Genomic DNA, 14,315 nt, shown 5'->3' with positions numbered 1-14,315 from the left:
CATTCATCTTTCTCATATTATCACATCCATTATGACACAATAACTTTTCTTTTCTTTTTAGAAAATGTTATGAATTCTAAATAATTTATCAAATATTTTACTAAATCTCTTATATAGGTGTAGGATTCATACAAATCCACATGTGTGTGGGTCTCACATCCATGTGAGAAGTTTGGTAAAATATTTGATAAATTATTTGAAATCCATAGCGTTACTCTTTCTGTTTTTTCACTCTTTCCCATTGTCACATCCATTATAGTACAATAACTAAATTAATACAATTCAATATGTTTTGTTTCAATTTTTTGAATTTAATTTTTTTAAAATTGAGTTTTTTATTTTTCTTATTTTTTTTTTGTTTTCAGTGAATATTTTTAAAATTTTAAGTTTTTTTTTTTTTTACTTTTTAGATACGCATTACTTAGATGTATCTAAAAAGTAAAATATTAATAAAAAAATATTTTTTTAAATTAATAAATACACAAGAATATAAAAAATTTATTGAATTTTTGTATTTTTTATATTTTTGGTATTTAGTAACAAAATTTAAAAAAAAATTATAAATATTATATTTTTTAAATATATTTATGTTAGGTATATTTAAAAATTAAAAAAAAATTATTTAAAATATTTTTAAAAATTCAATAAAAATAAAAATAAAATATGAAAAGTAAAAAAATTTAGGTTGCGTTTGGTAGAGTTTTATAAATATGATTTAAGAGTATGAGTTGTATTTTGAGTTTAAGTTATGGAATTATGATTTGAGTGTAGAAAATTTGTTTGCTTATGATTTTTGAATAGAGTGTTGAATTGAGTGTGGAATTGAGTTTTAAAAGTTGATTTGACATGTGAAGTAAGAAAATTTGTTTGGTTATAAGTTTTGGAAAGAGTTTTCAAAACTTAATTCAAATTATTATAACTCATAGCAAAACACACTACTTTTACACTATTGAAAATTCTGATCAACACTCCTAACCAAACTCTTTTTAAAATTCAATTAAAAAAATTTATTATTAACAGAAAATAACATTAATCAATTTTTTAATTGAAAATACTACAAAGGAAATAATTTTTTTTTCAAAATAAATAATCAAAAATTTAAATCATAAATATTTAAATAATCTAAAAAATTTAATAAGTAAAAAATTAAAATAAATATTCAAAAAATTTAAATCGTAAAAATTTAAATAATTTAAATATTCAAAAAATTTAAATAATTTAAAATGTTAATATTTTAAATTTAAAAACAACTCTATACTCAAATTGTAACCAAACACATAAAACAAAACTCAATTAAGAAATTATTTTTAAAACTCATAACCAAACACATAACTCGAAATTTCATACTACTTTTACAACTCTACACTCAAATCATAACCAAATACGTAACAAAAAAATTAAAATATTTAAAAATATTTTTATAAAATAGAGTTTGAATTTATTTTTGTAAAATATTTTAAAATTTAAAAAATTAAAATCATAATATTTTGAAATTAAAATATTTAAAAATATTCAAAAAATTAAAAAAGTAAAAAAAAATCATAACATATTTAAATATTTAAATATTTAAAATCTTAACAAAATTAAAATATTTTTAAAATATTTAAATATTTAAAAAATTAAAATATTGATTTGAATTAAGTTTTGAAAATAATTTTGAATTATGTGTTTGGTTATGAGTTTTGAAAAATAATGATTATGTTTTGAATTGAGTTTTGAGAAATAGATGTAGAATTATGATTTGAAAGCTCCAAACAAACAACACACTCAAATCAATAGATGGAACTATATTTTCAAATACTTACCAAACAGAAGCTTAATGTTTTAAAAAGTCGATCCTGAAAATCAAACAAGTTGATTAGTTTTTTTTTGCTCTTGTGTTTGGCTTTGGCCTATCTGTCAAAACTATACAGAATTAAAGAAGGAAAAGCAAACAAAGCTATCCAATGGGACGCGTGGCAAATAGATAGCTTGACATATGGCGAAATTTTAGAAATGCTTCATAAAGTTTTTTTTTTTTTTTTTTTTTAGGACAAAAATAGAATATAATTAATAACGCAAATGATACAGATGTTGCCAGCTTATGAGCTGGAGTGATAACATCCCTGCCAACCTTTTAATACAAAAATAGAAAATAAAAAGTATGTTTAATATTTGAAAAACTTGACTCAAAACAAGAAAAGTGATAGTATGTTAGATTTGGTTGAAGATGATAGACGAAAGTGGTCGTTGGCCACCAAATGTGGTGCTTAACGATAATTTTTTATCGATATGAGGTGGTTGATAGTAATTAAAGGTGGTTGTTAAGTGTGAAAGATAGTAGTTAAAAGTGATTATCAATGATTAAAGATTGTAGTCCGCCAACCACCAAAGACAGTAAGTGAAGTTGGTTTCCGGCTGAGGGATGCGGTTCTCTCGGAGATGAATGTCGGTGGTGGTGATGAATGTCGGTGGTGATCAAAATATGAGAAAAAGGTAGAAAAGAAGGAAAAAAAATACCATTCATGGTGGATTTTGAAAAATTATTACACAAAGGTGAAAAAATTTATGATTTTAATTATTAATATTTATTATTTTTTTATAAATATTTTTCCTAACCACCCACTAATCTGTAATTCTCCCCAAAAAAATCTTACACAGATGAAATTAAATTTTTTTTTGTAGTTACATAAATTTAGTAAATTTTATTAACTGTTTTAAACTTTTGAAAATAAAATTAATATCAAATGAGTTTTTGTTTACAATTTTTAAAATTTCTATAAAATCTCATCAAATAAAATAAAACTTTTTTTTGGTCATTACATCAAAGACTAAACTTGCAACCTCTCTCTTAAATTGATCACTAAAAGCTAATTATCATTGTCCCCCTCTTCCTCATCTTGATTTGTAATGAAAAACATCATTCTCACTATAAAAAGTACTAATCAGTTTGTTTGGTTGCAGTTTCCTGAATTTAATTTTTTGAAAATTGAGTTTTTTTTTTTGTGTTTTTTTTGTTTTTAGTGAAATTTTTTTAAGTTTTAAGTAATTTTTTTACTTTTTTAGATGCACTTTACTTAGATGTATCTAAATGGTAAAATATTTGTGAAAAAATATTTTTAAAAATTAATAAATACACAAAAAAACAAAAAATGTATTGAATTTTAGTTTTTTTTGGGTACTTTTTGGTGTTTAATGTATTTTTTAAATATTTTTTTCACAAATATTATATTTTTTAAGTGTATTTACGTTAGGTGTGTCTAAAATTTATATAAAAAAAATTGCTTAAAATATTAAAAAAAATTCATTGAAAACATTAAAATACGAAAAATAAAAAAGAAGAATTTCCTGAAAATTATTTTCTGAAAACTGGAACCAAACAAGCTGAATCATTCTTTTGTTGAAGTATTTGTCAAAATTATGTGAGCCACATTTATTTTATTCTTTTTATTGTGGAGGTTAAGAATATTGATTGATTTGGGTCAAGCAAAGAATTAAAAATTAGAATAATTAGAAAATGTTTTGATCATAAAGGGTTGGGAATTTTAAATAAAAATAGTAGTAGCGGAAAATTTAAAACTAGTGTAAAAATTTATAAAGGGTAGTAATTAATTTTTTTCTTTTAATTTTAAGCCTCAAATAAGAATAAGCCATCTATCCAGAACCATTGATTATGAATTCGGTTCCTAGGTTAAGGCACAAAAGAATCAAATATAAGTGAACCGAACCATTCCCTATTTATAAGATTATATACTTTTTATTATTACTTAGTATATAATATAAAAAATTGATATCTCTTTACACATTTCATAAAAGTTGGCTTGAAAAATATCATAAAAGTTTTAAATATTCTTATGATTTTTTTGGAATGTTTGTATGATAATTTTGTATTGAATTGAATAGTATGGATATCTTGATAATTTTTTGAGTTTAGTAATAAAGAACCGAACCGGATTTGGATTACTTTCTAAGGTTTAATTTTGGTTTGATTCAAAAAAATTTATGATTTTACTTCTAATAAAATTTAGAAACAGAAAAAGGCCAATTTAATTCTTAATTGACCTTAAAACCAAACCATCAATATAAACTACACAACAATCTTTAAGATCCTTAAAAATTGTATCTATCCACCGTGGAAATACCTGTGGTGCTATATTTAACCCAAAAGGCATAACATTCCAGTGGTAATGTCCTCTAGGTGTACTGAAAGCTATCAATTTTTTTGATTTGGACAAAATATGTTCTTGTAATTTTAAACCTTTTTTGTCTAAAATTATTCCTAAAAATTCAATTGATTCTTTTTCTAATTCAATCTTTTTTGGAGACAAAATAATTCCATGTTTTTGGAATCTTTCACAAAGTAATTTTAAATGTTTTTTATGCTCCTCCTTGGTTTTAGAGAAGATAAGTATATCATCAATATAAACTACACAACAATCTTTAAGATCCTTAAAAATTGTATCCATCCACCGTTGAAATACCTGTGGTGCTATATTTAACCCAAAAGGTGTTTGCAGGAAAACAACCTGGAATTTACACAGAATGGAATTATTGCAAAACACAAGTTTGTGGATATTCAGGAGCGAGCTATAAAGCATATGATAGCATGACCAAAGCTAAAAAAGCTTTTTACAGTGCACCGGCTATGCCTGTTTATCAAAAGAATTTTTGTCAAATGAGAACTAACCCAGTTCCAACTAATATTCAGACATCTAGACCAGATGAATCTGAAATAAAAGATTTTTTCAATCCTGGTATATCTAGAGAAATTTATAAAGAACTCAATGGAGTTTGGAAAGGAGCTTCTTTACTTATGGAATTATGGTGGAGTTATAAAATTATGATAGAGATCTTAGAGACAAAGAAGAAAGCAAAAAGATGGAGAGAAGTTGAAGGGAATTTACATTCTCCATTATGTTGGCATAAAGGCCAATATATAGATACAAAGAGGTGAATACAAACAAAAACTTAACTTAATGCATATCTAACATATCTAACTCCATATCTAACTTTGCAAGACTTTTCGTATAAAAGTTGCAAAGTTCTAACTCTTTAGGCAAGCCTAGTCATAGGCTTTTTGACAAGTTTTCCTAAAAATAAATACAAATAGACAAAAATAAATATAAAAGGACTACAATTATTTGCTCTTTGCTACAGTTTTTTCAATTATATACACTGATAGTACTGTCTACCCTCCCCGGTGTTCAAAGAGATAGACTGTTGTAGATAAGCTTTGGCTGAGCTGATTTGTCGTGTAGCGTCGGCTGAAAGGATGAAGCTGATCACTTTCCGCCAAAAAATGCAGGTTGCACCACGTATCCTGGATAAGGTTGGAGTCGATCAGGAGACAGCTGCATGTGATAGTGGGGTCCACTATGCTTCCATCCTGTTGATGAGATTGTGATATTCTTCATCAGTCTCTGATGGAGGGGAATCCAGATCTTGGCTGTATTGCTCATTCCGGAAATGTTCTACATCATCCGCGGTCATGGCTAGTTCCAACGGAAGATCCAAATTATTTCTCCTTTTGAGATTTATTAACATGTCAAGAGCCTCATTAATTTGCGTAGGAGACCTTTGATATGTTATGGGAAAATGGGTTACAAATAATAATCTTCCATCTGTAACCATGAATGGCAATTTTGCTGAGCCATGGATGTTGGACGCTGTTTGTGAAACAGATATTAGACTGTCTATCCAATATTCTGTTAAAGAAAGTTTTTGGATATTTTCCAATCGCTCTCTCCGGTGATCTTCATCTAAATAATCATCTTCAAATTCAAAATCTTCAGTTTCTTTAAGATACCAAATCTAGTATGGTTGGAAAAAATGTTCTCGTTCTCGCCAACCAACAGTACTGGAGATCCAAAAAGTAAAATATTTGCTCCATCGAAACCCTTTTACTATCCATGAGAGCATTGTTTTGATGATCATTGGATAATCTATCCATTGAATTGGATCTAAAATTTGAAAAATAACTTGATTAGTTATTCCCCAATCTATATCCTCAAAAAATCACATGTCATGGTTTGCCATGATGGTTATTTTGGGAATTCCATCTTTCAAATTTAATTTATCATAAGATCGTTCTAAGATTTGTCTAATCTTATCATGATGATCTTCAACCCGATTTTTGATTAACATAAAAATTTCTTTTGGAAGCAATGTTCTTGCTTTTTCAAAAAGACAAATTCTTTTTGTCTGTTCAAAAACTGGATCAGAAAACTCATCTGATATGAGGTCTGATAGTTGAAGAAAATTGTTTATTTTTTCAAAATTAAAATCTTCATTCCAATTCATTTGTTTAAGAATATTGAAACAAAGATTTTGCAAATCTTTTAATTTAGTTGTTTGCTCAGCTAATTTGTTGGCCAAAACTCCCATGTGTTTTCGAAATTTCATTTTGTTGTCTACAATGTGAGTTTTCCAAACTCCATTGAGTTTTGTATAAATTTCTCTGGATATACCAGGATTGAAAAAAAAAATTTATTTCAGATTTATCTGGTCTAGATGTCTGAATATTAGTTGGAACTGGGTTAGTTCTCATTTGACAAAAATTCTTTTGATAAACAGGCATAATCGGTGCACTGTAAAAAGCTTTTTTAGCTTTGGTCATGCTATCATATGCTTTATAGCTCGCTCCTGAATATCCACAAACTTGTGTTTTGCAATCATTTCATTCTGTGTAAATTCCAGGTTGTTTTCCTGCAAACACAACATAAACTTTTTCTTCTTTGGGGTTTGCTTTTCTAGCAATTGTCACCCAATCTCCTTGAGCGGGTTGTTTACCCTTATCCATTGTTTCCTCTTGGTCTAGAGGTCTTCTGCAAAAATTAAATTTACTTGTTTAGCAATTTAATTTTCTAAAACAATTTCTGCTAAGAAAATCTGCAAGAAAATTGTTAGTACCTTTAAGATGTTCTATTTCAAAAGTATATTCAGAAATTTTATTATACCAGGCTAATCTTCTTCCTTGTTCAATAGGTTTTTTATTGATCAAGAAATCTCTTACTGCCTTATTATCAGTGCGTACAATAAAATTTTCTGGGGCTAAATAAATATGAAAACTCTTTATTGCCAATTTTATTGCAAGTAATTCTTTTTCGAAAATAATATATTTCTGTTCATTTAGTTTAAATGTTCCAGAATTATATCCACAAATTAACTCTTCTTTTTGCAATTTTATGGGTATTGGATTTTTTCTTGGTCTAATCCCATTTTCTAATAAAGGTATCTCTTTATCATACCATAAATTACTTGGTATTGCTTTAAGAACACATCCCCAACATGCTTCTGAAGCATCTGTTTCTAAAATTAATTTATCACCTGTTTTAGGAAGATAAACATCTGGTAAAGTTTTAACATTTTCTTTAATTTGTTTAATTAAAACAACATCTTCTGCTGTCCATTCAAAAATAACATTTTTCCTTAATTTGGTTAACCAAGGAATTTCTATATTTGAAAAAAATTTAATAAAATTTCGTCAATAATTTAAAATGCCTAATAGACTTTGTAATTGTGTTATATTTTTAAGAGTATTAGGAAAATCTCGTACTTTGGACAAAATATGTTCTTGTAATTTTAAACCTTTTTGGTCTAAAATTATTCCTAAAAATTCAATTGATTCTTTTTCTAATTCAATCTTTTTTGGAGACAAAATAATTCCATGTTTTTGGAATCTTTCACAAAGTAATTTTAAATGTTTTTTATGCTCCTCCTTGGTTTTAGAGAAGATAAGTATATCATCAATATAAACTACACAACAATCTTTAAGATCCTTAAAAATTGTATCCATCCACCGTTGAAATACCTGTGGTGCTATATTTAACCCAAAAGGCATAACATTCCAGTGGTAATGTCCTCTAGGTGTACTGAAAGTTGTCAATTTTTTTGACTCTTCAGTCAATTGAATTTGCCAAAATCCACTTTTACAATCAAATCTGCTAAAGATTTTTGATCATTTGGTTAAGTTAATCAAAACATCTTTTCGTGGAATAAAATATCCATCAAATTCTAAATTTTCATTTAGCCGTTTATAGTTGACTACCATTCGAGCTTTTCCTCTTTTAATTTCAGCATGGTTTCTTACCATAAAAGCTGGACTAGAGTGAGGGCTTTTAGTTTCTTCAATTAACTTTGTATCTAAAAGTTCCTGGAGTTGAATATCAAATTCATCTATATCTTGTCTAGTATAGATCATCGGTCTTACTCTAATGATAACATTAGGGTCTTTCAATTTTAAACTACAATAACGTGGACTACGTTGCCATAGTTTTAATGGATGTTCACTAAAATTTTTTTCTAAAATTTTATAAATCCAATGTGATTCATCAATAGTTTTGATGATGGGAGTTAAATCACCACGCGGCACGGGCGCAAACTCTTTATCACAAATGTATTTATGTTGTTCTAACAAGGGAATATGAATTAAGACATTGTTTATGCTTAATGAAATAGCATTTTCCTGTATTTCCATTGGAAGGTATTTATATATAAAATTATTGCCAAGAAGGAAATCTTCATGCATATACGGAAAACATAAAATTTTTGGTATAATGAATTTGCTATCATTTAACCAAATAGCTATATTTTTAGCCTTGAATTGTATGGAAGTATGGTTGCCATCTATTCCAGTAACTAAAATTGGATGTTTCATTAGTGTCCATTTTTCTTTTGGTATGACATTTCATTTACATGAGCTGATTGTAGCTCCTGTATCTATGAGAACACTGAGGCTATAGGGTTTAAAACCTGCAAAATTAAATGTTCCCAATACATATGTATATCTTCTTTTTCCTTGGCTAGGAGAAAAAATAATATCATCATTTTTTGTTTGAAAATGATACATATATGCGGACTTAATATGTTCAAGTTTTCTTGTTCCTGGAAAAATAGGAATCTGAACATTTTTTGAAGTAATAGATTCTTGATTAGAATTATTACTTGATTCTCCAATGCTTAACTTTGAAAATGATTTGTTAGAAAAATCTTTTTCAAATACAGAAGTTGATCTTTTAATTTTTGGAACTGTATTTTCAATATATAAATTTTTTCCTGATGCCTGCATTTGTAATTGTCCAGGTTTTTTTATTTTAGAAGATTCTCCTTGTCCCACTAGGTCTTGGATTAACCATTGTCGAGGGACTTCTAAATCGCTCCAATTCATTAGACGAGATTGTATTACCGTGTCAAATGGTCTTGGTTCAAAGATCTCAACGATTTTATTATCGTTTGATCTTGTTTTTGTTTCAGGAAATTTGGTTAATTCGTGAATTGTTTTCCAACGAATAGCCAAATCATGAGAATTTGATTTCATTCCTAATCCTTGTATTTTAATTCTTATTCTGACTGTATCTTCAAGATTAGGATCATTTATAGAAATAAAGAAATTTGGTATAACATTAAACCAAACTACTCCATTAGCCAAATTAGACTGAATTCCTCCAATGATTGCTTTCATTGGGTCGGAAAACCTTTTATCAAAAATTACTGCCAAAATAGGAGTATCTATCCCTTGGCGAAATAAGGCTGTTATGGTTACTTGAATTAATCCAATATGAATATATTGAATTTCAGGATATTTCTTTTTCCATCTTGCAACCTCTTTCTTATCAAAAAAAGGAAGATCAATATTTCCTTCTTCTGACCATTTTGCTTGAGTGTTACCACTGTATTGTTCAAACACTCTTGCCGAAAAGAAGTTAAATTTTGAAAGTTTGTAAATTTCTGGAACAGCAACTTCTTGCATTTTTTCAAATTTTGCTAATTCTTCATCGGTAAAAGTTTTTTCTTCCCCGATTACATCTCCAAGTCGAATTGCCTGCAATTCTTCTTGAGATATACTATTTGCTTCTTGAGATATTTCTTGCCTATTATTAGTCATCATGAAGATTAGTTCTTCATCTGAACTTTCTTCATCACTAGAAATTTCATATAAGATTTCTTCTTTATCAGAAATTTCTTCTCCATATATTATTTCAAAATCTTGTTCTTCAAGGACTTTGATCATTTTCTTTGCACTTTTTCCCCGTTTTAGACATTCAGGTGCATAGTGACCTTCTTCGTTACAAATGTAACATTTACAAGTTTTCTTTTTTGAAACACTTGTTGGTTTCTTTTTTCGAATATACTTTTTCTTTTTTGAAAAAGTTTTGTTCTTTTTCCAAGGTTTCCATTTATATTTTCTACGTTTTTTGGAAAATCTTTTTCTTTTAGGAAATGTATTACAACCAATTTTCCAATTTTCTTTTAAAATTTTATCACAACATTTTTGACCATATGGTGAGTTAGAAATTTGATTTTTTATTTGTTTTTTCGCCTTTACTTCTAGACACCGATCTTCTATCAGCCTTAGAACATAATTAATGCGAAAACCAAGATTATCATATTCTTCCTTCCCCATTTTTTTGAGAAAATCAGGATATGTTTTAATACATAACTCATCCCATGGATTAGGGAGTTTATGAAAAAATTAATCTAACCAGGGTTGATTTGCTGGTGGATCAATAAGATAATAATATTTTTTAAAAGTTTGAACATAATCTTCAAAAAGACAAATATTACATAATTCTAATTTAGTCAAAATATAATTTGCATCTGCTTGCAAATTAGTATCTCCTGCAAAACCACATAAATTTTCATTTATGATTTTTGCAAATTCAGCTAAAATTGTGTCAAGTGTGAGAAAATTTGTTAACAAAGCCGTTTTTTGACTTTTCCCAATTTCAGATTTTTCCCACTGTCTTAACCATTGCAACACATCTCCCTGGAGAGTTGTTGCAATATAATCAAGGAATTTTTCCTTTGACCAACTATTTTTATAATTGGTAATTATGATGGACAAGGATTGTGCCCAATCATCTATTGCTTGTGGTTGATCCTTAAAAGGAACATGAGACAAGTCTAAATAAGTACCATTTTGAGCTATTGGATACTTATGATTATTATCTTTTCTAGATATTACTGGCTCAGGTGTAGGATTGGAGGTACTTCCAATGTTAATATCATTTTTAACTTCATTTGTTTGAATAAAGTCAAAATTTTCTCCATCTCCCCATGTGCCAAATAATTCGGGATCAATTGGCTCTTCTGCCTTTCTTTTCCCTTTATTTATTTCTGATGAAATATCTTGATCTATTGATTCTTCAGATGAGGATGATTGGCTGTCATCATCATTAGTTGACATATTAATATCATAATTAAAGTGTTGTAAAAAGGCTTCATTTTCTAGATAAGTTTCTCTTATCTGATCCAGTAGCCTATTTCTTTCATCAATTCCTAAGTCTGAGTCTTTATATAATTTTCTCCAATAATCCAATATTTCAACAATATTTTCATATTCAGTTTTATTATAGGTATTGGTTTGAAGTACCATAATATCTTATGTACCATAAAATAGCCTAGGGATGTCACTATCTTCTGGACTATTCATTCCATCATTGTTTATGAAGGATATAGTTTCTAATTTTGTTACCAAATTGTTTATTTGGTTTTTTTGCTTCTTTATTTAAATCAATATTTATTATAGAACCCAAATTGTCTATTTTAGATTCTATAGACTCAACTTTAGTCTCTAGATAATTTTGATTTATTTTTTGAATTTTATCTAATTTAGAAAACCAAGAACACATAATATCAGTAATATTATTTAAACTAGAACACACACTATTTATATTTGCAAATTCTTTAGTAATATGCAGACTATGATCATATTTATTATTAGCATTATTTTTTGTATTTCCAAAGCATATTATAGCATCTGAATTAATTGCCATTTTAGATTGTTGTTGGTACCTAAGACCCTCCTAGTGTATTATCTGGTGCCTAAAACCTCTATTTTATGATCTTAAAGACTTAATTATGGCCAATAGTCAAAAGATCTTAATGAGTATATGGGCTTTGACATACATTAAGCATATAGGTTTTACAACAACTAAAAATGAAACAAATAATTATGAAGATATAAAATACAAAAGATACACAAAAAACTTAGACGAAATTTTTAACTAATTTTTTTTTTTTTTTATAACATAAAACACACCATACAAACTTATATATATATCAAAAATTTATACATAGATAGAAATACTTACATAGCTTGATCTTACTTTTCAAAGCTCTTCACCAAACTCTGATACCAATTACAAAACTAAAAAGGAAAGGAGCTTCTTTACTTAGGGAATTATGGTAGAGTTATAAAATTATGATATTTTAGAGACAAAGAAGAAAGCAAAAAGATAGAGAGAAGTTGAAGGGAATTTACATGCTCCATTATGTTGGCATAAAGGCCAATATATAGATACAAAGTGGTGAATACAAACAAAAACTTAACTTAATGCATATCTAACATATCTAACTCCATATCTAACTTTGCAAGACTTTTCGTATAAAAGTTGCAAAGTTCTAACTCTTTAGGCAAGCCTAGTCATAGGCTTTTTGACAAGTTTTCCTAAAAATAAATACAAAGAGACAAAAATAAATATAAAAGGACTACAATTATTTGCTATTTGCTACAGTTTTTTCAATTATATACACTGATAGTACTGTCTACCCTAGTTCATAAACCCTCCTATTTACATATGGTCATGAAATATATATATATATATATATATAAAATATGGAAAGTTTACATTTTAACTTGCAACCCACATGATAAGAATGTATTTTATTTTTTATTTTTTTTTCATAAGGTAGAATGTTAGATGTTAGCAAGAAATTTAAATCATAATAATGTGTGTGTTCATCACTCCTCTATCAATTTGAATTCCAAACCTCATCACACAATCACTAACAAATGGCAAGATCTAAGTTATTGCATAGATATAAACAAGATGGAGAGTATTTTTTATTGTAGTTTTGAAACTTTTATGCTTTTAATAATCATCCTCTTTTTGTCTTTTTATATTTTCTAATGTTATTAGTACCTTCCATAACATGCATTTTGTGCTAAAAAAAATTTAAATTCTCAATCTTTATAGGCCATTTGATAAAATTAAAAAACATGTATCGAAAAATTCATGTTCTAGAAAAGGCAATTCACCAAACTAGTTTTTAATACTTTTTTGAAAATAAAATTTATCATAAAAATACATTCTCAAAACAAAATCAAACTAAAACTATGTAAATGCATGCTCACCCCCTCCATTAGTCTCTCACCACTTTTCTTTTTTCTTTTTCTTTTTCTTTTTCTTTTTCTTTTTTTTCCGACTGTCATACTTTTGTTAATAAGGGTTAGTTTGGCTAGAATAAAAGAGGTTAAAAATAAAAATAAAATTTCAACATTCAAGGGTTAGTTTGGCTAGAATAAAAAAGGTTAAAAATAAAAATAAAATTTCAACATTTTTTAGCAAGAGATTAGCGACAACCTCTGTAACTGCAAAAAATAAAAATAAAAAATCAATTTCATATGTATCATATTTTAGCATGATAAACATAAGAAGGGCAAATTAACTCAATTTTGATCTTAAATTTATAATTTTATTTTAATTTAATATCCAATTAATTACAACTCTTAATATTTTTTTATGAAAAATACGCACATAAGTGATGTGTTATTATTTTTAAAGATAAAATTATAAGCTAGTTAACTCAGTGAGTGTACAATTTAGCGATCATTTTTTATCAGAAACACTACCAACATTATCAATTGAATCAAATTAATAAAATTTAAAATTAAATATTAAAATTAAGCCAATTAAAAATATAGAAACCAAAATAATCCGGGCAATAAAATATAAGGACTAATGTATAAGAACATTTTTTTTCTAGAGAAAGTAACCCCCTATTATTGTCTCTTCCCGATTTTAGATTCGGACTAATTGACTACGCTTTGTTTGGGAAAAAGCTTAAAACAAAAATGTCAAAAATTCAAAGGAAAATTACTCGATAGTGGGACAAAAAAAAATTACACAAATATGAAAAGTGCAAGTCATCTTGTGATCGGATACAACTCAAATACATTTTATGACTTGCGCTCCTCCATGTTGACTTGCACGCCTCCATATTTGTGTATCTTTTTTTTCATCCTGTTACAATGTGTAGTGATTTCCCCAGAACTCGACCCTAAAGCAAAGGGTCTCATTGATTGATAGAGTTAGGAGCCATCGGTGTAAAAAGACCAATATCGCCTCAGTTTATAAAAAGACCAATACATACCTTGATTTTCTACAAGGAAAAAATGGAAAACGAAGACAATGGCCTCGTTTGAGAAGTGACTATTTTAGTAGGTTATTTGACTTTTTGACTATTTTGATAAGCTATTTTAATTTTTGTGTTTGGAAAGTTTGAGATGAATTTTATTTGAATTGTTGTATTAAAAAATGTGTTGAAATGATGTT

This window comes from Camellia sinensis, chromosome 11 (genome assembly GCF_055761805.1).
Source record: "Camellia sinensis isolate YWXY chromosome 11, ASM5576180v1, whole genome shotgun sequence".
NCBI classification, from domain to species: domain Eukaryota; kingdom Viridiplantae; phylum Streptophyta; class Magnoliopsida; order Ericales; family Theaceae; genus Camellia; species Camellia sinensis.
Note: the sequence above shows the minus strand (reverse complement) of the source record.